Source organism: Somniosus microcephalus, chromosome 4 (genome assembly GCF_052327205.1).
Source record: "Somniosus microcephalus isolate GS21.2 chromosome 4, FLI_Smic_1.0, whole genome shotgun sequence".
NCBI classification, from domain to species: Eukaryota; Metazoa; Chordata; class Chondrichthyes; order Squaliformes; family Somniosidae; genus Somniosus; species Somniosus microcephalus.
In genome coordinates this window covers 68,168,462-68,194,720 of record NC_140990.1, presented here as the reverse complement: position 1 = coordinate 68,194,720, position 26,259 = coordinate 68,168,462, and the positions used below count along the sequence as shown (strand labels likewise).

Below are 26,259 nucleotides of genomic sequence, written 5' to 3'. Positions count from 1 at the left end.
TGAGGGTTACTCTAGAACTAACTCTGCAGATCACTACTCAAGGTTTATATAAAGGTGTGGTCACTGCCGGTACTACAGTATACAGGAGCTATAAAAAGTAGTTCTCTCCCTTAAGGTGTATATATACATTACATACATTACACATGTAGACCACATCAACTGCACTACCCTCATCCACACACCTAGTCACCCCCTTAAAAAATTCAATCTGGAGCTTTCTGGAGTGCGGGGGCTTGTGGGGATTGCAGCCTCCATTTCTGTTGATTCTTTCAACCAACCTGTGCAGCAGCTGGGGCCTGAAAATCAGCTTCACTGCCCCTGGGCTGGGAAAGGGAGATATGGGGCAACATTCTCCCTCTTATCCCTTTCTAAACTCCTTTTACAGGGTTTTAGAAGTGGAGCATTTACAGACAGGTAGTTCAGACCAAACATCACCTCAGGATCAGACAGGGTCACTCGATTCATTAGGACCTGAATATCATTGGTCTTTGCACATGGAAGGAGAGAGCAGCGATCGCAGCGTGGTGAAACCGCACACGTGTTCCGCGTGTGGAAAGGGATTTGTTTATCCAGCTCACCTGCGGACACACCAGCTTGTTCACTCTGATGAGAGGCCATTTAAATGTTCTGACTGTGGGAAGAGCTTTAAATGTTCTGGCAATCTGAAGGGACACCAGCAAGCTCTCACTGATGAGAGGCGGTTTACTTGTTCCAACTGTGGGAAAGGCTTTAAAAGCTCCGGGGATCTGACCACACACCAGCGAGCTCACACTGGGGAGAGGTCGTTCACCTGTTCTGTGTGGGGGAAGGGATTCGGTCTGTCATCCACCCCACTGACACACCAGCTTGTTCACACTGGTGAGAGACTGTTTAAATGTTCTGACTGTGGGAAGAGCTTTAAAAGCTTCCCGGGGCTAAAGCGACACCAGCGCCTCCACACTGGAGAGAGGCCGTTCACCTGCTCCCTGTGTGGAAAGGGATTCCCTCGGTCCTCCAACCTGCTGAAACACCAGCGAGTTCACACTGGGGAGAGGCCGTTCACTTGCTCTGTGTGTGGGAAGGGATTCGTTCTCTCATCCCCCCTGCTGCTACATCAACAAATTCACATGGATGAGAGACCGTTTAAATGTTCGGAGTGTGGGAAGAGCTTCAAAATCTCCAATTACCTGAAGCGACACCAGTGCCTACACACTGGGGCGAGCCCGTTCACCTGCCCTGTGTGTGGGAAGGGATTCGCTCAGTTATCCGCTCTAGTGATACACCAGCGAGTTCACACTGGGGAGAGCCCGTTCACCTGCTCCGTGTGTGGGAAGGGATTCACTCAGTCATGCAACCTGCGTGCACACCAGAGAGCGGCCGTTCGCCTGCTCCCTGTGTGGGAAGGGATTCATTCGGTCATCCCACCTGCTGACACACCAGCGAGCTCACACTGGGGAGCGGCCGTTCACCTGCTCCGTGTGTGGGAAGGGATTCAGTTGGTCATGCAACCTGCTGACACACCATCGAGTTCACACCGACGAGAGACCGTTTAAATGCTCGGAGTGTGGGAAGAGCTTTAAAAGGACCAGTAACCTGCTGAGACACCAGCGAGTTCACACTGCTCTGTAGTGCGGGGTTATGAGACCCTCTCCCCTGGACTATATTAAATATATATTGGTTCAGATATTAAGCAAAGTGGGTCTGCTATAACTTTAAATCAACTGTCGTATTTAGAGTGTTACTCCCATCCCGGTTAATGGTATTGGGTCATCACAGAAAGGTGATGTTATATCTAAAGAAGAGACAGAGCTGTTGTGAAGCTTGATTGGTCAGTTGAACTGGTTGTGCACTCAGACTAGACCAGAGGCCAGTTTTGATGTGTTGAGTTAAGTACTTCAGTGGATCACCCCACAGTAGAGAATGTTTTAACGGCAAATAAAACATGACCAAAATTAAATCTGGATAAATCCGCACTTAAGTTCCCATCCTCAGGTGACCCAGTGACCATGAAGCGAGTTATCTTTAGCGATGCTTCACAGGCTGATGGTCCTGATGGCTATTCCACTGCAGCTGGTTTCATCATCTTCTGGGCGAGAATGGGAAATGTTGTCCTTTAGCTTGGGATGCTAAGAAAATAAAAAGGGTTGTTCAAATTACCCTGGCTGCTGAAACACTGGCTCTTGTGGAGACAGTGGATACGGGATTGTATTTGGACATCCTGTACAGTGGGAGTACTGAAGAAAGTCTACAAGACTGGAGACAGTGGATACGGGATTGTATTTGGACATCTTGTACAGTGGGAATACTGAAGAAAGTCTACAAGACTGGAGACAGTGGATACGGGATTGTATTTGGACATCCTGTACAGTGGGAGTACTGAAGAAAGTCTACAAGACTGGAAACAGTGGATACGGGATTGCATTTGGACATCCTGTACAGTGGGAGTACTGAGGAAAGTCTACAAGACTGGAGACAGTGGATACGGGATTGTATTTGGACATCCTGTACAGTGGGAGTACTGAGGAAAGTCTACAAGACTGGAGACAGTGGATACGGGATTGTATTTAGACATCCTGTACAGTGGGAGTAGTGAAGAAAGTCTACAAGACTGGAGACAGTGGATACGGGATTGTATTTGGACATCCTGTACAGTGGGAGTACTGAAGAAAGTCGACAAGACTGGAGACAGTGGATACGGGATTGTATTTGGACATCCTGCACAGTGGGAGTACTGAGGAAAGTCTACAAGACTAGGCTCTGGTGTTCTACCCTTCACCACCTGGCTATCTGACTTTTACATTGACGAGGGTTTAATGCAGCAACCGTGGCAGCTAATCTGCGCACAGCAAGCTCCCACTAATAGCAATGCGATAATGACCAGATAATCTGTATTGCTGATGTTGGTTGAGGGATAAATATTTGCCCCAGGACACAGGGGAGAACTCCCTCCCCTCCTCCCCCCCCACTCCTCCCTCCTCCCCCCTCCTGTTTTTATTTTATTTTTTCTGCCATTCCAGTTTCACCTCCTCTATTGTGAAGGGCAGGTATGCGCTGGGATACAGCTCCACAATCATAGCAGGATTAGGGCTCACGGGGTTGGGGGTAATATAGTAGCATGGATAGAGGATTGGTTAATGGGCAGAAAACGGAGCGTAGGGATAAGCGGATCTTTTTCAGGTTGGCAGGCTGTAACTAGTGGGATGCCGCAAGGATCAGTGTTGGGGTCTCAGCTATTTACAATCTATATTAATGACCTAGATGAAGGGACCGAGTGTAATGTATCCAAGTTTGCTGCTGATACAAAGCTAGGTGGGACAGTAAGCTGTGAGGAGAACACAGAGTCTGCAAAGGGATATAGATAGACTAGTGAGTGGGCAGTAAGGTGGCAGATGGAGTATAATGTGGGGAAATGTGAGGTTATTCACTTTGGTGGGAAGAATAGAAAAACAATCTTTTTTAAATGGTGAGAAACTCCCAAATGTTGGTGTTCAGAGAGATTTGGATGGCCTCGTGCACGAAACACGGAAAGCTAGCATACAGGTACAGCAAGCAGTAAGGAAGGCAAATGGCATGTTGGCCTTTATTACAAGGGGATTGGAATATTAGAGTAAGGAAGTCTTGCTACAATTATACAGGGCCTTGGTGAGACCACACCTGGAGTACTGTACACAGTTTTGGTCTCCTTATCTAAGGAAAGATATACTTGCCTTGGAGGCGGTGCAACGAAGGTTCACTAGATTGATTCCTGGGATGAGAGGACTGTCCTATGATGAGAGATTGTGTAGAATGGGCCTTTACTCTCTGGAGTTTAGAAGAATGAGAGGTGATCTCATTGAAACATGCAAGATTCTGAAGGGGATTGACAGGGTAGATTCTGAGAGGTTGTTTCCCCTGGCTGGAGTGTCTAGAACTAGGGGACATAGTCTCAGGATAAGGGGTCGGCCATTTAAGACTGAGATGAGGAGGAATTTCTTCACTCAGAGGGTTGTGAATCTTTGGAATTCTCTGCCCCAGAGGGCTGTGAATGCTGAGTCTTTGAGTATATTCAAGGCTGAGATCGATAGATTTTTGGACTCCAGTGGAATCAAGGGATATGGAGATCGGGCGGGAAAGTGGAGTTGAGGTCGATGATCAGCCATGATCTTATTCAATGGCGGAGCAGGCTCGAGGGGCCATGTGGCTGACTCCTGCTCTTATTTCCTATGTTCTTATGATGAATGACAGGTGAATTCTTCAAGGGAGAACCAGACTAAATACAATAAGTTGAGAGGGGAAGTGAAGATGAAAATAAGATTGGCAAAGAGAGAATATGAGAGCAGAATGGCGGTTAACATAAAAGAGAACCCAAAAATCTTCTACCGGCATGTAAACAGTAAGCGGGTAGTCAGAGGCGGGGTGGGGCCTAATAGGAACAAAGAAGGTGATATATGCTTAGAGGCACAGGGCAAGGCTAGAATACACAATGAGTACTTTGTATCAGTGTTTACTAGGGAGGTGGATGCTGACAGAATATCGGTAGAAATGGAAAAGGAAGGGAATGGAAGGGGTGAAATTTGATAGACAGGATGTACTAGAAAGGCTGGGTATGCTTAGAGTGGATAAGTTGCCTGGTCCAGGATGCCGAGAAACTCCAGTATGATTTGCACATGTTGGGTGATTGGGCAGAAGCATGGCAGATGCAATATAACGTGGATAAATGCGAGGTTATCCACTTTGGTGTCAAAAACAGGAGGGCAGATTATTATCTGAATGGCAATAGGTTGGGAGAAGGGGAAGTGCAACGAGACCTGGGTGTCCTTGTGCACCAGTCGCTGAAGGTAAGCATGCAGGTGCAGCAGGCGGTTAAGAAGCCAAATGGTATGTTGGCCTTCATAGCGAGAGGGTTTGAGTACAGGAACAAGGATGTCTTGCTGCAGTTGTACAGGGTCTTGGTGAGACCACATCTTGAGTATTGTGTGCAGTTTTGATCGCCTTATCTGAGGAAGGATGTTCTTGCCATGGAGGGAGTGCAGCAAAGATTCACCAGGCTGATACCTGGGATGGCAGGAATGAAGTATGAGAGATTGGGTCGATTGGGCTTATACTCGCTGGAGTTTAGAAGAATGAGAGGGGATCTCAATGAAACTTATAAAATTCTAACAGGACTAGACAGACTAGATGCAGGAAGGATTTTCCCGATGGTCAGGGAGTCCAGAACCAGGGCTCACATTCTACGGATAAGGGGTAAGCCATTTAGGACAGAGATGAGGAGGAATTTCTTCACCCAGAGAGTGGTGAACCTGTGGAATTCTCTGCCAAAGAAGGCAGTAGAGGCCAATTCATTAAATATATTCAAGAAGGAGTTGGATATATTTCTTAAGGCTAAATGGATCAAGGGATATGGGGAGAAAGCAGGGACAGGGGACTGAATTTGGATGATCAGCCATGATCTCATTGAATGGCGGAGCAGGCTCGAAGGGCCAAATGGCCTACTCCTGCTCCTGTCTTCTATGTTTCTATGTCCAGATGGCTTGCATCCCGGGTTGCTAAGGGAATTGGGGGAGGAGATAGCAGAAGGGCTTGCCATAATTTTCCAATCTTCCCTAGATGCGGGGGAGATGCTTGAGGACAGGAAAGTGGCAAATGTGACACCATTGTTCAAGAAAGGGTGTAAGGACAACCCTAGTAACTACAGGCTGGTCAGTTAACATCAGTGGTGGGTAAAGTTTTAGAAACAATAATCAAGGAAAATATTAACGGGCACTTGGAGAAGTTTAAGCTAATTAAGGAGAGCCAACACGGATTTGTAAAAGGCAGATCGTGTTTGACTAATTGAATTTTTTGATGAAGTAACGGAGGATTGATGGAGGGAATGCAATGGATGTTGTCTACATGGATTTTCAGAAGGCGTTTGACAAAGTACCACATAGAAGACTGGTTAATGAAATTAAGATTCATGGAATATGTGGGTCAGTGGCAGCTTGGATAAGGAATTGGCTTAAGGACAGAAAACAGCGAGTTGTGGTAAATGGCTGTTTTTCAGACTGGAGGATGGTAGACAGTGGTGTTCCCCAAGGGTCAGTGCTGGGGCTACTGCTTTTTTTGATAAATATAAATGACCTGGATATTGGAATACAGAGTAGAATTTCTAAATTTGCTGATGACACCAAACTTGGGAGTGTGGCAAACAGTGAGGATGATACCAATCGACTGCAACAGGACAAAGAAAGGCTAACAGAATGGGCAGACAAGTGGCAGATGCAATTTAATACAGAGATGTGTGAGGTGATGCATTTTGGCAGAAGGAACAGGGAGAGGCAATATACACTGAATGGCACAGTTTTAAAGAGTGTGCAGGGACAGAGGGACCTGGGAGTTAATGTGCATAGGTCCCTGAAGCTGGCGGGACATATTGAGGGATTGATTAGCAAAGTGTTGTAGAGTGTATTAACTAACACTCAACGCAAAGTTTCAGCTCGATATTCAGGTGGTCTTTATTACACTGGCTGGGAGCCAGTCTCTCACCAACAAACTTCTCCAACTTGTTACAATGAATACTATAGATATGTGAAGAGAAAAAGATTGGTGAAGTCAAGTGTAGGTCCCTTGCAGTCAGAATCAGGGGAATTTATAATGGGGAACAAAGAAATGGCAGACCAATTAAATACATACTTTGGTTCTGTCTTCACAAAGGAGGACACAAATAACCTCCAAGAGATGTCGGGGAACATAGGATCTAATGAGAGGGAGGAACTGAATGAAATCAGTATTTGTAGGGAAATGGTGTTAGGGAAATTGACGGGATTGAAGGCCGATAAATCCCCAGGGCCTGATAATCTACATCCTAGGATACTTAAGGAAGTGGCCCTAGAAATAGTAGATGCATTGCTGGTCATCTTCCAAAATTCTATAGACTCTGGAACAGTTCCCATGGATTGGAGGGTAGCTGATGTAACCCTACTATTCAAAAAAGGTGGTAGAGAGAAAACGGGGAATTAAGCCTGACATCGGTAGTGAGGAAAATGCTAGAGTCCATTATAAAAGATGTAATGCAAGAAGTCACAGAACACCAGGTTATAGTCCAACAGCTTTATTTGAAATCACAAGCTTTCGGAGCGCTGCTCCTTCATCAGGTGAAGTGAAGAGATGCATATAGGCACAGCATATATAGTCAGAGAACACTGCCAGATGATTACAGGTAATCTTTCTAACTGCCCTTTATCACACCTCGGCAGAGAGATAATTGTAGTGTATGTACCTTTAAGGGGAGAACTACTTTTTACAGCTCCTCTATCCTGTAGTACTGGCAGTGACCACACCTGTATATAAACCCTGAGTAGGGATCTGTACGTTTAGTTTTAGAGTAACCCTCATCCAGTAAATACCTGTTGATTGTTCCTGCAGTCTCGTGTCTAGTTATTGAAGGACACACAACATCAAAAATACACGGATCTAACAATAATCACAGCAATCAAAGGTGTGAATGGTGTCCAAACAGGTCAGTCAGGAAAACATTACATCAAAGAACAATGAGGTAGGGTCACAGGGGGTCAAATGTTGCAGATGCTGGGGTCTGTATGAAAAACACAAAACAAACAAAACAATTAAAAAAAAAAAAAAAAAAAAATTTTCCTGGAAATCACAGCAGGATTTCGACGATAACCTGGTGTTGTGTGACTTCTCTCATTTGTCCACCCCAGTCCAACACCAGCATCTCCACATCAAAAGATGTAATAGCAGAGCACTTGGAAAACAGTGACAGGATCGGACAAAGTCAACATGGATTTACAAAAGGTAAATCGTGCTTGACTAATCTACTGGAATTTTTTGATGATATATGTAACTGGTAGAATAGATGAGGGAGAACCAGTGGATGTGGTGTATTTGGACTTTCAGAAGGTTTTCGATAAGGTCCCGCATAAGAGATTAGCATGTAAAGTTAAAGCACAGGGGATTGGGGGTAAGGTATTGACTTGGATAGAGAACTGGTTGGCAGACAGGAAGCAAAGAGTTGGAATAAACGGGTCTTTTTTTGAGTGGCAGGTAGTGACTAGTGGGGTTCCACAGGGATCGGTGCTAGGACCACAGCTATTCACAATATATATTAATGATCTGGACGAGGGAACTAGATGTAATATCTCCAAGTTTGCAGACAACACAAAGCTGGGTGGGCGTGTGTGCTGTGAGGAGGATGCCGAGAAACTCCAGTATGATTTGGACAGGTTGGGTGATTGGGCAGATGAATGACAGATGCAGTATAATGTGGATAAATGTGAGGCTATCCACTTTGGTAGCAAAAAGAGGAAGGCAGATTATTATCTGAACGGCAATAGATTGGGAGAAGGGGAAGTGCAACGAGACCTGGGTGTCCTTGTGCACCAGTCGCTGAAGGTAAGCATGCAGGTGCAGCAGGCGGTTAAGAAGGCAAATGGTATGTTGGCCTTCATAGCGAGAGGATTCGAGTACAGGAGCAAAGATGTCTTGCTGCAGTTGTACAGGGCCTTGGTGAGACCACACCTTGAGTATTGTGTGCAGTTTTGGTCGCCTTATCTGAGGAAGGATGTTCTTGCCATGGAGGGAGTGCAGCAAAGATTCACCAGGCTGATACCTGGGATGGCAGGAAGACGTATGAGGAGAGATTGGGTCGACTGGGCTTATATTCGCTGGAGTTTAGAAGAATGAGAGTGGATCTCATTGACACTTATAAAATTCTGTCAGGCCTGGACAGACTAGATGCAGGCAGGATGTTCCCGATGGCCGGGGAGTCCAGAACCAGGGGTCACAGTCTAAGGATAAGGGGTAAGCCATTTAGGACAGAGATGAGGAGGAATTTCTTCACCCAGAGAGTGGTGAACCTGTGGAATTCTCTACCACAGAAGGCAGTTGAGGCCAATTCATTAAATATATTCAAGAAGAAGTTTGATATACTTCTTAAGGCTAAAGGGATTAAAGGATATGGGGAGAAGGCAGGGACAGGGTACTGAGTTTGGATGATCAGCCATGATCTCATTGAATGGCGGAGCAGGCTCGAGGGGCCGAATGGCCTACTCCTGCTCCTATCTTCTATGTTTCTATGTGTACAGCATTTTTATACTTTCAAGTACCTTGTGGCAACCTTGTGACTTGTTACAATCTTATTGGACTTCTGCAGTTGCTTAATTGGATTATAAGCTGCATGATTCAAACCGGCCAATTGACTTACGGATGATGCACTGCAGCTTTTGGATGATTTCATTAACTCTGGGTATAGCTGTTGATTCAAAGGTCAGTTTCGATTACGTTACAAAACCTCATCAAGATGTTTTCTGTTGTGATAAGCCGCCATGAGTTTCTGCACACATACTGTTTTGCAAGCTGTCAGCAAATTGTTAACTTTAACTCTTTCCCCACTCCACAAAGCATATGGGAACTTGGGTTTCATAACTAGAGGTATTGAGTACAAAAGTAGAGAAGTTATGCTGAACCACTATAAAGCGCTGGTTAGGCCACAACTGGAGTATTGCATCCAGTTCTGGTCACCACACTTTAGGAAGGATGTGAAGGCCCTTGAGAGGGTGCAGAGGAGATTTACCAGAATGGTTCCGGGGATGGGGGATCTTAGCTACAAGGACAGGTTGGAGAAGCTGGATTTGTTTTGATTAGAGTAAAGGAGGTTGAGGGGTGATTTGATAAAGGTTTACAAGATTATAACGGGTTTGGATAGACTAGACGGAGAAAGGCTGTTCCCACTAGTTGATGGTACAAGGACTAGGGAACACAGAATTAAATTTTTGGGCAAGAGATACAGGGGGGACGTGAGGAAAACCTTTTTTATGCAGTGAGTGGTGAGGACCTGGAACTCGCTGCCGACGGAAGTGGTGGAAGCGGAGACACTCAATGTTTTCAAGGGGAGACTGGATAGGCGCTTGAGGGAAATAAACTTGCAGGGCTACGGGGATAGAGCGGGAGAATGGGATTGACTGGATTGCTCTACAGAGAGCCGGCACGGACTCGATGGGCCGAATGGCCTCCTTCTGTGCCGTTATTACTCTGAGACCGCATCGTGAGCAGCAAATACACTTTACTAAATTGCAAGAAGTACAAGTAAATCGCTGTTTCACCTGGAAGGAGTGTTTGGGGCCCTGGACAGTGGGAAGGGAGGAGGTAAAAGGGCAGGTGTTGCATCTCCTGCGCTTGCACGGGAAGGTGCCGGGCGAAGGGGAAGGGGTATTGGGGGGGTGCGGGGTAGAGGAGTGGACCAGGGTGTCGCGGAGGGAGCGGTCCCTTCGGAATGCTGAAAGGGGAGGTGAGGGGAAGATGTGTTTGGTGGTGGGATCACGCTGGAGGTGGCGGAAATGGCGGAGGATGATCCGTTGAATGTGGAGGCTGGTGGGGTGAAAGGTGAGCACAAGGGGAACCCTATGGTGGTTCTGGGAGGGAGGGGAAGGGGTGAGAGCAGAAGTGAGGGAAATAGAACGGACTACACTACATCTACTGGTTCCCCGTTATCCACCCTGCTCGTTACATCCTCAAAGAACTCTAATAAATTTGTCAAACACGATTTCCCTTTCATACAATCAAGCAGAGTCAACATGGTTTTATTATCATTTTCTAAATGTCCTGCTACTACTTCCTGAATTATGGATTCCAGCATCTTCCCAGTGACAGATGTTAGGCTAACTGGCCTATAGTTTCCTGCTATCTGTCTCCCTCCTTTCTTGAATATGGGTGTTACATTTGCAATTTTCCAATCTGCTGGAACCTTTCCAGGGTCTAGGGAATTTTGGAAGATTACAACCAATGTATCCACTATCTCTGCAGCCACTTCTTTTAAGACCCCAGGATGCAGGCCATCAGGTCCAGGGGACTTGTCAGCCTGTCGTCCCATTAGTTTGCCTAGTACTTTTTCTCTAGTGATAGTGATTGTTTTAAGTTCCTCCCTCCCTTTTGCCCCTTGATTTTCCACTATTATTGGGATGCTTTTAGTGTCTTCTCCCATGAAGACTGATACAAAATATTTGTTCAAAGTCTCTGCCATTTCCTTGTTTCCCATTAATAATTCCCCAGTCTCATGCTCTAAGGGACCAACGTTTACTTTAGCTACTCTCTTCCTTGTTATATACTTGTAGAAGCTCTTACTGTCTTTTTTTTATTTAGTTTACTCTCAATCAATTTTCTCCCTCTATTATTCGCTCTCTATTTTTTTTTTGTCAACCTTTGCAAGTCTCTAAAAAAAAAATTCCAATCTTCTGGCCTACCACTAATCTTCACAACATTGTATGCCTTTCCTTTCAATTTGATACCCTCCTTAACTTCCTTAGTTCATCCTTCTCAGAGTCTTTCTCACTGGAATATATCTTTGCTGAGAGTTATGAAATATCTCCTTAAAAGTCTGCCACTGCTTATCTACCGTCTTACCTTTTAATCTATTTTCCCAGTCCACTTTAGCCAACTCTGTCATCAAACCCTTGTAATTGCCTTTATTTAAGTTTAAGACACTAGTTTCAGACCCAAGTTTCTCACCCTCAAACTGAATGTGAAATTCTATCATGTAATGAGCAGGTTCCCTAGAGGATCCTTTACTATGAGATCATTAATTAATCCTGTCTCATTACACATTACCAGATCTAAAATAGCTTGTTCCCTGGTGGGTTCCACAGCATATTGTTCCAAGAATCTGTCCTGAATACACTCTATGAACTCGTCCTCAAGGCTACCTTTGCCAATTTGATTTGTCCAATCTATATGAAGATTAAAATCGCCCACGATTACTGCAGGACCTTTCTTACAAGCCCCCATTATTTCTTGATTTATACTCTGTCCCACAGTGTAGCTACTGTTAGGGGGCCTATAGACCACTCCCACCAGTGACTTCTTTCCCTTATTATTTCTTATTACCACCCAAACTGATTCTACATCTTGATCTTCCGAGCCAAGATCATTCCTCACCACTGTACTGATCTCAAACTTTATTAACAGAGCTACCCCACCTCCTTTTCCTTTCTGCCTATCCTTCTGAAATGTCAAATACTCCTGAATATTCAGTTCCCAGCCTTGGTCATCTTGTAGCCACATCTTTGTAATGGCAATCAGATCATAACCATTTATTTCTATTTGTGCCATCAACTCATCTATCTTGTTACGAATGCTGCATGCATTTAGATAAAGAGCCTTTAATTTTGTCTTTTTACCATTTTCCCTACTCTGACCTTATTTGCTGGTACACTCTTATGCTTGTACACTCTGTCCCTTCCTGTCACACTCTGGTTATCATTACCCCTATCGCTACCCTGCACTATTGCCTTGTCCTTTCGCTTTAACTTTCTAGGTTTCCCTCACCTGAACCCTCCCCCCACTATTTAGTTTAAAGCCCTATCTACAGCCCTAGTTATTCGATTCGCCAGGACACTGGTACCCACACGCTTCAAGTTAAGCCCATCCCAACGGAACAGCTCCCTCACTCCCCAGTACTGGTGCCAGTGCCCCATGAATTGAAACCCATTTCTCCCACACCAATCCCTGAGCCACACATTCAACTCTCTGATCTTATTGACCCGATGCCAATTTGTTCGTGGCTCATGTAGTAATCCAGAGATTACTTTGTGGTTCTGCTTTTTAATTTAGCCCCTAGCTGCTCGTACTCCCTCAGTAGAACCTCTTTCTTAGTCCTACCTATGTCCTTGGTACCTGTGTGGACCACGACAACTGGATCCTTCCCCTCCCACTGCAAGTTCCTCTCCAGCCCAGAGGAGATGTCCTTAACCCTAGCACCGGGCAGGCAACATAGCCTTCGGGACTCACACTCTCGGCTACAGAGAACAGTATCTATCCCCCTAACTATAATGTCCCCTACCACTACTACATTCCTTTTTACTCCCCCAACTTGAATGGCCCCCTGTACCATGGTGCTGTGGTCAGTTTGCTCATCCTCCCTGCAGTCCCTGCTCTCGTCCACACAGGCTGCAAGAACCTCATACCTGCTGGACAAGTGCAAGGGCTGAGGCTCCTCCAATGCTACCTTCTGGATCCTCATACCTGCCTCACTCGTAGTCACACCCTCCTGTCCCTGACCACGGACCAAATCTGAAGGATTTAACCTAAGGGGTACGACTGCCTCCTGGAACAAAGTGTCCAGGTAACTTTCTCCCTCCCTGATGTATCGCAGTGTCCGAAGCTCGGACTCCAGCTCATTAACTCTGAGCCGAAGTTCCTCGAGCTGCAGACACTTCTGGTCGCCACACTTTAGGAAGGATGTGAAGGCCCTTGAGAGGGTGCAGAGGAGATTTACCAGAATGGTTCCGGGGATGGGGGATGTTAGCTACAAGGACAGGTTGGAGAAGCTGGATTTGTTTTCATTAGAGCAAAGGAGGTTGAGGGGTGATTTGACAGAGGTGTACAGGATTATGACGGGTTTGGATAGGCTAGACGGGGAAAGGCTGTTCCCACTAGTTGATGGTACAAGGACTAGGGGACACAGATTTAGGGTTTTGGGCAAGAGATACTGGGGGGATGTGAGGAAAAACTTTTTTACGCAGCGAGTAGTGAGGACCTGGAATTCGCTGCCGACGGAAGTGGTGGAAGCGGAGACACTCAATGTTTTCAAGGGGAGATGGGATAGGCACTTGAGGGAAATAAACTTGCAGGGCTACGGGGATAGAGCGGGGAATGGGACTGACTGGATTGCTCTACAGAGAGCTGGCACGGACTCGATGGGCCGAATGGCCTCCTTCTGTGCCTCTATGACTCTATGTGGTTGCTGTGGATCACACTGGGGTCCACCAGCTCCCACATGCTACAGCTGCAACACATCACCTGCCTAGCCATCTCTATCGTATTTTGTTTAACTAATTAGTTTTTCAAATTTTGAAATACCTAATTGTCTTTTAATAGTTTTTAATCTAGTTAATAACCTTGTTTACTGTATTACATTAAGTTATATGCTTTAGGTCTTTACTGTAACTTGGCCCACAGTCCTAATTAAACCCGAGTTGTTTATATATTTTTTTACGTATCGAGTAGCACCTCTTACCCCCACCTCATCGAATTCGCTCACTCACCCAATTCCCGAGTTAAGTACTCTGTAGAAGCAGTACTCCGTAGAACTGGACTCCATGCTACTTACCTCCCAAACATTTCTCCTTCCACACTCAAAAGGCCGATGAATTTCAGGTCCTGATGAATGCAGTGACTCTCTGAGATCTTGATGTGAAGTTGGTTTGAGTTTCCCCATCTGTCAATCCTGCCCTTCTCACAGCCTGTGAAAGGAGTTTACAAAAGCCATCACTGAGAGTCCAGGACAGAAATTGACAACATTCTATCCTCCTGCTCCCTGGCCCAAGGGGGCCCCCGCATGCGCCCCGCTGCACACTCGGCCTCTCAAGATGGCGGCCGTTGAGCCGGGCCTGTCACCGGGAGAAAGCCCCGCAGCCACTGCCCCACTCGGGGCAAACGCGGGACCCGTAGGTTCTTATTTGGGGCTTGAGGCCAACACCAGGTGTTTATAAAGTCTCCCCGCCAGTTCCATTGCTCCCCTGCGCCCCTCCGCCTCCCCGCTCCGGAATCCTCTCTCCGCCTTCCGCCGCCATCACCCGACTCGTGGCACTGACTGCGCACGCATGGGACCTGCACCACCTCAAGCCGCGCCTGCGCACTAGGCCCCTGCAGCATTGATAGGGCCTATTCTTTCCCGCGGAGCATTCTGGGTAACAGCCACGGCCATTGTCTCCGATGGTTGAGGAGCGCAGAGATACATTTAGAGCAAGCAATAGGAGGAGGATGAGAAAATCAATGAAAGTTGATTCCTGTGATTTCAGACACTGGGATGAGCCACACGGCGTCCATTGGAGCAATGCTCGGATACACTCAGTGCATGGGCAACCAGCACAATTTTAGAAAGGGTTAGAAGATGAGATTAAATTGTTATAGTTTATTATTCTAATTAAGAAAGTAAGTGGATGATTAGCATAGGTTAGATACATATTAAAACTCCCTCCGCACTGTCCCATTAAACACTCCCAGGACAGGTACAGCAGGGATGAGATACAGAATACAGATACAGAATACTGCTCCCTCTACATTCATGGGACATGGGCATCGCAGGCAAGGCCAGCATTTATTGCCCATCCCTAATTGCCCTTGAGCAGGTGGTGGTGAGCCACCTTCTTGAACCACTGCAGTCCTTGTGGTGAAGGTACTCCCACAGTGCTGTTAGGCAGGAAGTTCCGGATTTTGACCCAGTGACGATGAAGGATCGGCGATACATTTCCAAGTCAGGATGGTGTGTGACTTGGAGGGGAACTTACAGGTGGTGGTGTTCCCCTGCGCCTGCTGCCCATGTCCTTCTAAGTGGTAGAGGCCGTGGGTTTGGGAGGTGCTGCCGAAGAAGTATTGGCGAGTTGCTGCAGTGCATCCTGCAGATGGAACACAATGTAGCCACAGTGCGCTGGTGGTGCAGCGAGTTAATATTTAAGGTGGTGGATGGGGTGCCAATCAAGCGGGCTGCTTTATCCTGGATGGTGTCAAGCTTCTTGAGTGTTGTTGGAGCTGCACTCCTCCAGGCAAGTGGAGAGTATTTTATCACAATCCTGACTTGTGCCTTGTAGATGGTAGAAATGCTTTGGGGAGTCAGGAGGTGAGACACTTGCCACAGAATTCCCAGCCTCTGACCTTGGAATTCTCTTCCCAAGAGAGCTGTGGAGGCTGGGTCATTGAATGTGCTTAAGGTGGAGATAGAAAGATTTTTGAACGATAAGGGAGTCAAGGGTTATGGGGAGCAGGCAGGGAAGTGGAGTTGAGGCCAATATCAGATCAGCCATGATCTTATTGAATGGCGGAGCAGGCTCGAGGGGCCAAATGACCTACTCCTGCTCCTACATCTTATGTTCTTGTGTCTCTGACGCCGCGCATTCACCCCATGGCCCCGCCCTCTCCTGCTCCACAGCTGCCCGGCCCACACCGCGCATGCTCAGCACACACCCTGGGCCCCTGTCAATCATCCTCCCATGTACCTGTGCACTGGGCCCCTGAGCTCCAGGCTGCCGCGTGGGGCTTTCTTTGTAAAGTCGGTGTTGGTGAAGAGCCGCAATCAGTGAGGGAAAGTGAGTTTTGTGAGGGGGCGGAGTGAACCGCAGCACGTGATCGCGAGGCCTGTGACTGACGGGAGCTCTGACCAATAGGAAGAGCGCGGGCGGAGGTGGGCTGCGGGTCCTCCAAACAATGGTGGCGCGGCAAGGGGGCGGGGCCTCCTCTCCAGCTCAGGTGCGCTGGGGCCGATTGTGACGCGCTGTCCCCAGGTGAGAGCAGCTCAGTCAGCACAGAGCTGGGGCTGGAATCTGGGAGAGGGGCTGCAGGCAGCGGGCCTGGCAAAGGGACAATCACTGATTGAATAATAAACAGGGGTAAGGGGACACTAACCTCACATCAGATATATATTAATGAATACTTTACATCTGTTTTCACAAAAGAGCGGGACGATGCAGACATCGCAATCAGGGAGGAGGAATGTGAAATATTAGATGAAATAAACATAGTGAAAGAGGAAATATTAAGGGGTTTGGCATCTTTGAAAGTGGTTCAATCCCTGGGCCCGGATGAAATGTATCCCAGACTGTTAAGAGAAGTAAGAGAGGAAATAGCAGAGGCTCTGACCATCATTTTCCAATCCTCTCTGGCTACAGGGGTGGTGACGGAGGACTGGAGGACTGTTAACGTGGTACCACTGTTTAAAAAGGGAGAAAGGGATACATAGATACATAGATACATAGAAGATAGGAGCAGGAGTAGGCCATTCGGCCCTTCGTGCCTGCTCCGCCATTTAATGAGATCATGGCTGATCCTTTAATTCAGTATCCCGTCCCCGCCTTCTCTCCGTAACCCTTAACCCCTTTTGCCCGTAGAAATATATCTAATTCCCTCTTAAATATATTTAATGAGCTGGCGTACACTGCCCTCTGTGGCAATGAGTTCCACAGGTTCACCACTCTCTGAGTGAAGAAATTCCCCCTCATCTCTGCCCTAAATGGTTTAGCCCTTATCCTTAAATTATGTCCTCTAGTTCTGTTTTCACCCGCCAAGGGAAACATTCCTTCTGCATCCAGTCTGTCTAGACCTGTCAGAATTTTATACACTTCTATGAGGTCCCCTCTCAATCTTCTAAACTCCAGTGTGTACATCCCTAAACTACATAGTCTCTCCTCATAGGTCATTCCCGCCATTCCTGGTATCAGCCTGGTGAATCGCCGCTGCACCCCCTCCATGGCAAGAACATCCTTCCTCAGATGAGGCGACCAAAACTGTACACAGTACTCGAGGTGTGGTCTCACCAGTGCCCTGTACAGCTGCAGCAAGGTATCCCTGTTCCTGTATTCTAACCCTTTTGCTATGAAGGCCAGCATACCGTTTGCCTTCTTGACCGCCTGTTGCACCTGCATGCTCGCCTTCAGTGACTGGTGTACAAGAACACCCAGGTCTCTCTGTACTTCCCCCTCTCCCAATCTATTGCCATTTAAATAATAATTTGCCCTCCCGTTCCTGCACCCAAGGTGGATAACTTCGCACTTGTCCACATTATAGTGCATCTGCCATTTATCCGCCCAATCGCCCAGTCTGTCCAAATCGCTCTGGAGCTTCCTGGTCTCTTCCTCTGAGCCCACCCCACCTCCTAGTTTAGTGTCGTCTGCAAATTTGGAAATGCTGCATCCGACTCCCTGATCCAGGTCATTAATGTAAATTGTGAACAGCTGGGGGCCCAGGACAGATCCCTGTGGTACCCCACTTGTTACTGCCTGCCATTCAGAAAATGAGCCGTTTATTCCAACTCTCTGTTTTCTATCTGACAGCCAGTTCCCTATCCACGCCAAAACTTTCCCCTTTATCCCATGAGCCTCAATTTTCCATGCTAATCTTTTATGTGGGACCTTATCGAAGGCCTTTTGGAAGTCCAGGTACACCACATCTACTGGCTCTCCCCCATCTATTCTACCAGTTACTCCCTCAAAAAATTCCAATAGATTAGTCAAGCACGATTTACCCTTTGTAAATCCATGTTGACTCTGTCCTATCCTGTCCCCATTTGCTAAGTGCTCCGCTATTTCATCCTTAATGATGGACTCCAGCATTTTGCCCACAACTGATGTAAGGCTTACAGGTCTGTAATTACCTGCTTTTTCCCTACCCCCCTTTTTGAATAGTGGGGTAACGTTAGCTACCCTCCAATCCATCGGCACTGTTCCCGAGTCTAATGAATTCTGAAAAATCATCCTTAGTGCATCCGCTATCTCTAGGGCCACCTCCTTCAGTACCCTAGGATGCATGTTATCAGGCCCTGGGGATTTGTCCACCTTCAATCCCTTTAGCTTCCTTAACACCATATTCTTAGAGATATTGATTTGCGTCAGTTCCTCCTTTGCCAATGTCCCTATTTTTCCCGATATCCCAGGGAGGTTTTTTGTGTCTTCCTTCGTAAAGACTGACCCAAAGTATGCATTTAGTTGATCTGCCATTTCCTTATTTCCCATTATATATTCCCCCGTATCTGACTGCAATGGACCAACTTTGGTTTTCACCAGTCTTTTCCTTTTGATATATTTATAAAAGCTTTTGGAGTTAGTTTTTATATTTTCCGCCAGCTTGTTTTCGTAAGCTATTTTGCCCCTCTTGATCATGCCCTTTGCCCTCCTTTGCTCTATCTTAAACTGTTCCCAATCTTCCGCTCTGGCGCTTTTTTTGGCTATTTTATACGCCCTATCTTTGGATTTTATGCTGTCTCTAACTTCCCCTGTTATCCACGGTTGAGTCACCTTTTTAGATTTCCTTTTATGCCAGATAGACCGAGTAATTACAGGCCAGTCAGCCTAACATCGGTGGTGGGAAAATTATTGGAAAAAATTCTGAGGGACAGGATAAATCTTCATTTAGAAAGACATGGATTAATCAGGGACAGACAGCATGGATTTGTTAAGGGAAGGTCGTGTCTGACTAACGTGGTTGCATTTTTTGAGGAGGTAAGAAGGAGGGTCGATGAGGGTAGTGCATTTGATGTAGTCTATATGGATTTTAGCAAGGCTTTTGATAAGGTCCCACATGGCAGACTGGTCACGAAAGTAAAAGCCCATGGGATCCAAGGCAAAGTGTCAAGTTGGATCCAAAATTGGCTCAAAGGCAGGAAACAAAGGGTAATGGTCGAAGGGTGTTTTTGTGACTGGAAACTGTTTCCAATGGGGTTCCACAGGGCTCAGTACTGGGTCCTTTGCTTTTTCTTTATAAATCAATGATTTGGACTAGAATGTAGGAAGTATGATTCAGAAGTTTTGCAGATGATGCAAAAGTTGGCCGTGTGGTTGATAATGAAGAAGAAAGCTACAGACTGCAGGAAGATATCAATGGACTGGTCAGGTGGGCAGAACAGTGGCAAATGGAATTCAATCTGGAGAAGTGTGAGGTAATGCATTTGGGGAGGGCTAACAAGGCAAGGGAATACACTATAAATAGTGGGACACTGAGAAGATCAGAGGGGGACCTTGGAGTGTATGGCCACAGATCCCTGAAGGTAGCAGGAGAGGTAGATAAAGTGGTTACGAAGGCATACGGGACACTGCCTTTATTAGCCGAGGTATAGAATATAAGAGCAGGGAGGTTATGCTTGAACTGTATAAAACACTAGTTAGGCCGCAGCTAGAATATTGCGTGCAGTTCTGGTCACCACATTACAGGAAGGATGTGATTGCACTAGAGGGGGTGCAGAGGAGATTTACAAGGATGTTGCCTGGGCTGGGGAATTTTAGCTATAAGCAGAGATGGCTGGAGTTGTTTTCTTTGGAACAGAGGAGGCTGAGGGGAGACCTTATTGAGGTGTATAAAATTATGAGGGGCCTAGATAGAGTACATAGGAAGGACCTATTTCCCTTAGCAGAAGGATCAATAACTAGGGGGCACAGATTTAAAGTAATTGGTCTGAAGTTTAGAGGGGATTTGAGGAGAATGTTTTTCACCCAGAGGGTGGTGGGGGTCTGGAACTCACTGCCTGAAAGGGTGGTAGAGGCAGCGACCCTCATCACATTTAAAAAGTACTTGGATATGCACTTGAAGTGCCGTAACCTACAAGGCTACAGACCAAGAGCTGGAAAGTGGGATTAGGGTGGATAGCTCTTTGTCGGCAGGCATGAACAAGATGGGCTGAATGGCCTCCATCTGTGCTGTAAATTTCTATGATTCATTGATCATCCCATTCCCACGCTGACTCTGTGTTAATACCTCAGACGAGCCGTCCCCCGTAGGGTGACTCCCTCAACCTGTTATCCCGGTTACAGAACCAGTTTGAGTCTCAGGAATGCGCAAGGCTCTGTTGTCTGTGCAGCAACTCACTCGTGACCTCACATGTTGCAACAAGTCTGCTGCCTGAGCAGTTTGCAGTGTTATTAGGTCTGTGGGTCTCTTAGCAACCACCACCCTTATCTAGGCAAAGGGCGCATCTCCTGACTTTTGGTGTTATCATTCCAAACTTCAGCATTCTGTCTTTTAGCTTCAATCTGTCTGTGTCCACCCAGTGACAACACTGAGCTCCTCCCTCCAACCACTGACACTCGCCCTCTTGCTGAGAAATAAAGACTTGCATTTATATAGCACCTTTCACAACCTCAGGACATCCCAGAGCGCTTTACAGCCAATGAAGAACTTCTGAAGTGTAGTCACTGTTGTAATGTAGGAAACGCGGCAGCCAATTGGTGCACAGCAAGCTCCCACAAACAGCAATGTGACAATGACCAGATAATCTATTTCAGTGATGTTGATTGAGGGATAAATATTGGCCCCAGGACACTGGGGAGAACTCCCCTGCTCTTCTTCAATGTAGTGCCACGGGATCTTTTACGTCCACCTGAAAGAGCAGACGGGGGCCTCAGTTTAACATCTCATCCGAAAGACGGCACCTCTGACAGTGCAGCACTCTCTCAGTACTGGAGTGTCAACCGAGATTTTTATGCTCAAGTCTCTGGACTGGGACTTGAACCCACGACCTTCTGACTCAGAGGTGAGAGTGCTGCCCACTGAGCTAAAGTGCCTGGAGCTAAGCCAGCTGGGATACTTGACATGGGATTACATCGGATATACGGCACAGAAGCAGGCCATTCGGCCAAACCAGTCCATGCCGGTGTTTATGCTCCACTCGAGCCTCCTCCCGTCTTTCCTCATCTAAATCTATCAGCGTAACCCTCGATTCCCTTCTCCCTCATATGCGTATCTAACCGCCCCTTAAATACATCGATACTATTCACTTCAACCACTCCCTGTGGTAGTGAGTTCCACATTCTCAACACTCTCTGGGTAAAGAAGTTTCTTCTGAATTCCCTATTGGATTTCTTGGTGACCATCTTATATTGATGGCTTCTAGTTATACTCTTCCCCACAAGTGGAAACATTCTCTCTGTATCCACTCTATCAAAACCTTTCATAATTTTAAAGACCTCTATTAGGTCACCCCTCAGCCTTCTGTTTTCAAGAGAGAAGAGACCCAGCCTGTTCATCCTTTCCTGATATGTATACCCTCGCATTTCTGGTATATCCTTGTAAATCTTCTCTGCACCCTCTCCAGTGCCTCTATATCCTTTTTATAATATGGCGACCAGAACTGTACGCAGCACTCTAAGTGTGGTCTAACCAAGGTTCGATACAGGTTTACCATAACTTCACTACTTTTCAATTCTATACCTCTAGAAATAAACCCTAGTGCTTGGTTTGCTTTTTTATGGCCTTGCTAACCTGTGTCGCAACTTTTAGTAATTTGTGTATTTGTACTCCGAGATCCCTTTGCTCCTCTACCCCACCTAGACTCACACCCTCCAAGTGATGTGACCTCACTATTCTTCCTACCAAAATGTAATACCTCACATTTATCTGTTCAGCCTTGGTCACTCTGCAAAAACTCTGAAATGTTTAATAATGAAATCAGGGAGTCAAAAAGCTGAGGTGAGGCAGTTTAAAAAGACAGTCCCTGACCAGAGATTGCTGGATGCTGACACTCAGTGCTCACAAGGATAGAATGTCCCATTCCCCAGGCACGGACATCCAGCACCTCGATCACAGCAACAATTCACAAAACAATGGCAATATAACTTGGAGCAGAGATGGTTAAGTGGAGCTGTGATGGAGGTGCTCAAAATTATGAGGGGTTTTGATCGTGCAAACAAGGAGAAGTTGTTGTCACTGGCAGAAGGGTCGGTAACGAGAGGACACAGATTTCAGATCATTGGCAAAAGAATCTAGAGAGGAAATGAGGAGACTTTTTTTACACAGAGAATTGTGATGATCTGGAATGCACTGCCTGAATGGGTGGTGGAAGCAGATTCAATAGTAACTTTCAAAAGGGAATTGGATATATACTAAAGGCAGAAATTTGCAGGGCTGTGGGGAAAGAGCAGGGCAGTGGGACTAATTGCATCGCTCTTTCAGAGAGCTGGCACCAGCACGATGGGCCGAAAGGCATCCTACTGTGCTCTATGATTCTACAACATCAGCTTCTCTCTGCTCACTAGCACTGAGAGAACAGGGAATAATCTTTAAATCCAGCCCAGTTATAGGGGGCTCTTAACATTAACAAGCCCCAGTTGCCTGAATTAACATGGTTCAGTCCTGGATGTGATTAAAGGCATCAGAAACAGTGGAATCGACCCAACGCAGTCACACTGTGGACACTCTGGTGTGTCAGCAGGTGGGATACACCAGGGAATCCCTTTCCACACACTGAGGTTGACTCTAATGATCGGGAGTCCCAGGGTTTCAGATACCAGATAATCAAGCTCACAAGAACACAAATTGTCTCTCCAGACTTTATTAAGAGCGCTGCATAACACAGATCGGGTGATAATTCCCTCAATCTGGAGAATAGAAGTACAGTGGATTCGCGCGCGACCTTCTCGAGTCTGTTCCAACTGACAACGGCTTAAGTGGCCTGTTCTTATACACAAGCTTGGTTACTGCTCAGGAAATGGGATTGTTTGGACCCGTCTGTTGACCGCCTCCTGAACTCCTGCTAACTCAGGGAATTTAGTCCATCTGTGACCAGACTATAACCACAAGCCCGTCTGGTTATCACACCTATACGGTCCATGAGGTTATTATTAGATTCACACCCAGACGTTGCGCCTTTACTTGTCTGGCACTTCATCCCATAACACGGGTACAGGGGCTCAGTAATGTTTCATTCATCAGAAAAAGACAAAGTACAACAACATACTGGTCAGCTTAACAGAATCTCATCATATTTATGTGGCTATAAATATAAAAGTCACTAATAAATCCAGGAGGGAATTCAGAAGAAATTTTTTTCCCCAGAGAATGGTGAGAATGGGGAACTCGCTACCACAGGGAGTGGTTGAGGTGAACAGCACAGATGGATTTATGGGGAAGCCACACAAGAGAGAAAGGAATGGGAGGATGTGTTGATCGGGTTAATTGAAGTAGGGTGGGTGTGGGGCATAAACACTGGCATGGACCAGTTGGGCCGAATGGCCTGTTTCTGTGCTGTAAATTCTATGTAACACCATCTAAGGATAAGGGGTAAGCTATTTTGGACAGAGATGAGGAGAAATTTCTTCACCCAGAGAGTGGTGAACTTGTGGAATTCTCTACCACAGAAGGCAGTTGAGGCCAATTCATTAAATATATTCAAGAAGGAGTTAGATATATTTCTTAAGGCTAAAGGGGTCAAGGGATATGGGGAGAAAGCAGGGACAGGGTACTGAATTTGGATGATCAGCCATGATCTCATTGAATGGCGGAGCAGTCTCGAGGGGCCGAATGGCCTACTCCTGCTCCTATCTTCTATGTCTCTATGAACAGTGAAACAAAGGGAATCATCAGCATAACAATCTTAAAGATTAAACAGCAGTACAAGAATTTAAAAAACATTCATCCATGCCATGTTCATGTCACCCCAGCTGTCCACAGGGCCCTGCGCTACAGAACAGTGTGAACTTGCTGGTGTCTCACCAGGCTTGATGACTGACTGAATCCCTTCCCACACACAGAGCAGGTGAACGGTCTCTCCCCAGTGTGAACTCGCTGGTGTGTCAGTAGGTGGGATGACCAAGTGAATCCCTTCCCACACACGGAGTAGGTGAATGGCCTCTTTCCTGCTCTCTCCAGCTGGTGTCCCTTCAGCTCCTGGGACATTTGAAAGCTTTTCCCACAGTCGAAATGTTTCACCGGCCTCTCCCCAGTGTGAACTCGCTGGTGTGCCAGCAGATTCGAGGACCGAGTGAATCCCTTCCCACACACAGAGCATGTGAATGGCCTCTCCCCAGTGTGAACTCGCTGGTGTCCCTTCAGATTCCCGGAGCTTTTAAAGCTCTTACTACAGTCAGAACATGTAAATGGTCTCTGATCGGAGTGAACTCGCTGGTGTTCCTTCAGATCCCCAGATGTTTTAAAGCTCTTCCCACAGAAAGAACATGTAAATGATCTGTCATCAGTGTGATATCGCTGGCGAGTCAGTAGGTGGGATGACCAAGTGAATCCCTTCCCACACACGGAGCAGGTGAATGGCCTCTTTCCTGCTCTCTCCAGCTGGTGTCCCTTCAGCTCCTGGGACATTTGAAAGCTTTTCCCACAGTCGAAATGTTTCACCGGCCTCTCCCCAGTGTGAACTCGCTGGTGTGCCAGCAGATTCGAGGACCGAGTGAATCCCTTCCCACACACAGAGCATGTGAATGGCCTCTCCCCAGTGTGAACTCGCTGGTGTCCACTCAGATTCCAGGAGCTTTTAAAGCTCATCCCACAGACAGAACATGTAAATGGTCTCTCATCAGTGTGAACTCACTGGTGTTGCTTCAGATCCTCAGAGGTTTTAAAGCTCTTCCCACAGGCAGAACAGTTAAATGGTCTCTCATCAGTGTGATATCGCTGGTGTGTCAGTAGGTGGGATGACCAAGTGAATCCCTTCCCCCACACGGAGCAGGTGAACGGTCTCTCCCCAGTGTGAACTCGCTGGTGTCCATTCAGAATCCCTGCGCTTTTAAAGCTCATCCCACAGACAGAACATGTAAACGGTCTCTGATCGGAGTGAACTCGCTGGTGTTGCTTCAGATGCCCAAAGCTTTTAAAGCTCTTCCCACAGTCAGAACATTTAAATAGTCTCTCATCAGTGTGATATCGCTGGTGTCCCTTCAGATCCCCAGAGCCTTTAAAGCTCTTCCCACAATCAGAACATTTAAATGGTCTCGCATCAGTGTGAACTTGCTGGTGTCTCACCAGGCTTGATGACTGAGTGAATCCCTTCCCACACACAGAGCAGGTGAATGGCCTCTCCCCAGTGTGAACTCGCTGGTGTGTCAGTAGGTGGGATGGCCAAGTGAATCCCTTCCCACACACGGAGCAGGTGAATGGCCTCTCCCCAGTGTGAACTCGCTGGTGTGTCAGTAGGTGGGATGGCCAAGTGAATCCCTTCCCACACACAGAGCAGGTGAATGGTCTCTTTCCTGCTCTCTCTAGCTGGTGTCCCTTCAGCTCCTGGGACATTTGAAAGCTTTTCCCAAAGTCGGACTGTTTCACCGGCCTCGCCCCAGTGTGAACTCGCTGGTGTGCCAGCAGATTCGAGGACTGAGTGAATCTCTTCCCACACACTGAGCAGGTGAACAGAATCCCTCCTGCTCTCTCCAGCTCGTGTCTCTTCAGATCCTGGGACCTTTTAAATCTCTTTCCACAAACAGAACATTTAATCGGTCTCTCATCACTGTGAACAAACTGGTGTCTCAGGAGGGTGCAGAATGAGAGAATCGCTTTAAAAACACGGAGCAGGTCAATGGTCTCACATCGGTGTGGACAAGCTGGTGTCTCAGCAGCATGGATGGTGCAATTAATCCCTTCCCACACACAGAGTGGGTTAAAGGTCTCTCCCTAGTGTGAATTTGCTGGTGTATCATCGGAGCAGATGACTGAGTAAATCCCTTCCCACACACGGGGCCGGTGAACGGGCTCTCCCCAGTGTGTAGCCACTGGTGTCTCTTTGGGTACTTGAAGATTTTGAAGCTCTTCCCACACTCAGAACATTTAAAAGGTGTCTCATCAGTGTGAACTCACTGGGGTGCCAGCAGATTGGAGGAGCGATTGAATCAGGTCCTGATGAATCGAGCGACTCTGTCTGTTCTTGACGTGATGTTTGGTCTGAGCTTCCCGTCTGTAAATGCCCAATTCTAAAACCCTGTAAAAGGAGTGTAGATAAAATTCAATACAGAAAAGTGTGAGCTGATACATTTTGCTAGGATGAGGCGAGAAAACACCTGCTAAATGGTACAATTTTAAAGGGGGTGCTACAAGGGAGCTTGTGCTCAA

The 26,259-nt window shown here is 46.8% G+C and overlaps 1 pseudogene; it reads right to left on the bottom strand.

Annotated features, from left to right (window-relative positions):
- The window catches only part of LOC147119130 (uncharacterized), a 202,248-nt pseudogene that overhangs the window by 155,612 nt on the left and 20,377 nt on the right, over positions 1 to 26,259 (bottom strand).